The sequence below is a fragment of the Suricata suricatta genome, chromosome 6, assembly GCF_006229205.1.
Source record: "Suricata suricatta isolate VVHF042 chromosome 6, meerkat_22Aug2017_6uvM2_HiC, whole genome shotgun sequence".
Lineage (NCBI taxonomy): Eukaryota > Metazoa > Chordata > Mammalia > Carnivora > Herpestidae > Suricata > Suricata suricatta.
Window position 1 is genome coordinate 127,360,180 of NC_043705.1, and position 3,594 is coordinate 127,363,773.

Here is a 3,594-nt window from a genome sequence, read left to right on the forward strand (position 1 = left end):
CTAATTCATATTAATCCTTTAATAGTAATTCCACTTCATCATTATAATAAATCATTTTAATGAGCATTTTTAAAAACACTTCTGACATTCTTATCAAGCTTTTAATAGCACAAATTAAGCAAATGGCAAATTATGATTTCATTTGTGTTCACTGTAATGTTATTCATCAGACATTATTTTGGCATTTGTATGAATGCAGTTCTCTATTTCCATGGAAATTTATTTTTATTTTGTTCTTAATTGAGTCAACTTGACTCATTGTTCTAGATGGTTTGGTTAGTGGGCTCAGAGTACGTAAGAAATAATTCAGGTACAAATGGGAGAAAAGAGCCTCCACATTTTTAACAAGTGTTTGTTTTGGCCTATTCAGTGTTTAAAAATGTATTAATAATTAAAATTTTGGAAAATTTACATAGCTTACAGATTTTCTGCCTTATCCTGATAAAGATGGTTTGAGGGTTACAAGGATAAATTTTTCATTTAAAGTGTGTTCTACAGTAAGGACCCGTTTAAGATTCATATTGTGCTTACTTCACTACTTTTTATCAGCTTCTCACCTCTTACAGATCAATGGGATTTCACTGCCTGCAACACAGACTTTCTTGAAGACTACTGGGGACATCTTACGACTTTGTCACCAGTTTTGACTGTTTTGTCGCCCATCAAAATTGGTTCTAATCTCAGTCTAGGTACAGGACCTTACAAAACTAATACTGTTATCAGTAGACAAGTAATTAGGTAAAGTACAATTTGTCAGGATTTTAGCAAGCCAAGAAGGAAATACTTGTAATAGAATTAACCATTTACCTAAACTAAGCTCTCGGTCTTGATTACAGGAAGGATACTCTCTCACCAGACGGATGCTGTGAAAAGTGGATTAGCTACTTGTGACTCCCTGTGTTCACGATAATTCCTAGATCCTAGAAATATGTTTGAAATGGGAAAATGTTATGTGACCAATTTGGTTTTGAAGGCATTGCCAGAAGAAAAAAACATTAAATATCACAGCTACTATAGTCCTTGATGGTGCCTGTTTTGTTTTGTTTTGTTTTTCTTCACTTACACTCTTCTTGACATTTTAAGAATCCAATGTGTTGACATCTACACTGTGAATTATGCTTAACATTAAGAAATAAAGTGATTACTCCTTTACATTAGCTGTCATTGTACATTCTCTTTAGTCTTTTCAGATATGAGTGTGGGAGAGCTGGAAGAGAAATTAACAGCCAGCATCACAGCTGAAAGGAAGGAGAAGAGACTATTCTGGGGTAAATGGGAGGTGTCTGAACAACCTTCGTTGGAAACTGAACATGTACCGTTTTTGTGCCTATCTGAAATTCATCTGAGAAACGGAGGAGAGAATGAGCTTCCAAACTACAAATCTTGAACTGAGACTGACACAAGACACAGTGACATAAATTTGAAGAGGCCACATGTCAGAGAAGAATCCAGACATTGTTGTTACTAAATCAGGGCAGAAAGCAAACCTAGAGTGATTCCTTCCCATGAAATGTAATGGATAATGGCTGTAGAGATGGATCTTTTGTTCCTTGTCTGTTTGTGGCAGGATATTTTCAGACTCATTCATAGAGAGGGAACAAGCTGTTAAGGAAACCAAGCCAGTTCAGAAAAAAGGAAAGAAAAGAAAGACCTGGGATCAGGCCAGGGTCTAAATCATGAACTTTTGGGCTAGTTAATTATGAGGAGTCTGCTTTGGCTGTGTCGCACAAGTATAATGATATTCTTTAAATCTGTTTTCCTAGGAATTGATGAAAAAAGTATACTTTAGAATAATGAGTCTTAAAGCAAAAGTACTCTTTTTAGAAACGGCTGTATCTCATGACAAAAATAATATAATAATGATGGTAAAAGTAAATTACAATTATTAAATTAACTATTATGTTCCAGACATTGTACTAAGCAGTGTATGAACATATTCTCATCTACCCTCTTAAAATTTTTTTAATCACCATATCATAAAAAACAAATGGAGTCTTGGAAGCATCATGCCATTTGATCAAGGTCCCTGAGTACTACAGAAAGATACCATATAGGCTGCATGTGTCTGTCTCTCATCTTTTGAGCATAGATGTTTTCTACCACTATCTACCTCATTTCTATATGTTTACTTTGAAGGTAACTTCACTTTGGGGGTAATATTTTGCAACCCTTCATAGAGAAACCTATTTATTTTTTTTATAAAAAATTCATTTTAAGGTCATTTTATTTTAAGTATTATCACTAAAATACCTTCAAATATATCAACTTAATGATAAGTTTTACATGCACTAACTAAAATTAAAATCAAAGACAAATATTAATAGAAGGCTTTCAAGCACGCACAATGGAGTATTAAGAGGAATTTAATACAAGAAAAATGAATTGAAGTTTTCCTTTTTATTTTAAATAATTACTTCCTAACATTTGGGAAGGGGGTAGATTCAGAAATCTCTTTCAGGCTCTGGACTTGAAATCTGTTCTAATTTACATAATTTAAAGCAAAATAAGTCTTATTGTTGAAGCTTCCTATACAACAAAGGAACCTTTTTAGTTTAGATGAAAATGCATGTATTCTGCTAGTCCTTAAACTAGGATTATTTTCCTTCATGCTTAGTAAAATGTTTCTTAGAATATAAAATATTCTACCTTTAAGTAACAAATAGTCAAATTTTTTCTTCATTCCTTTTTAAACCTTTTGTGGTACTTCTAGGTATTTCTAAATAGGCTTCTATTTGGAAATAGACATCAGTATTTTTATATTGTGGAAAGAAATATGCTTTATTTAACTTTTCTTCTTTTCTTATTCTATAGTTTATATTTGACTCTGGATATGAAGATAAGTAACATGAATATTTCAGGCCAGTAACTGCTAACACAGTTTTAACCACAAAGGAACTTAGTAGTTGGTATCAGGTTTCCAGATAATTGTTAATTTGACTCTGAGAATATGACTGGAATCATGCCATTACACTTTGGAGCAGAGATTTGTAAGAAATCATGTACTTGAAAAAAAAAAAAGATGTTTTTGCAATTTAAAAAAATAGTCCTCATTCTAAAGTTGGCTCATATCATCCATTTGAATTAAACTTCTGTCATCAGAAAGTCCTGTGAGAATCAAACAGCCCAAGAACACCACAGTACAGTCAGTAACATGCCAATGAAGCCAACGGTTCTTATACACAGTAAGACATGACCATTAATATCTGTATTTTGGGGGGACTTCTAATCAGGAGTGGAGTTAGGAATATCTAGTGTTAATTCTGCAATGCTCGGGGAGAATTTATAGTTTTGGGTTCTCAATAGACCAACAAACTGTTCGTAATCATCCAAATTTATACCTCAAACTCTTAACCATGAATTTATCATAACTATTTTTTTTTTCCATTCTGCTTGCACAGAGAGAGTATTTAAGTAGACTGGGGGCAAAACTAATACATCTGATCCAAAGGGAGTACCTGGGTGGCTCAGTTGGTAGAGCATTGGACTCTTGATTTTGCCTCAGGTCATGATCCAAGGGTCATAGGATCAAACCCTTCATCAGGCTCCACACTGTCTCTCTCTATCTCTTTCTCTGTCCCTCTCCCCTGCTTGTGT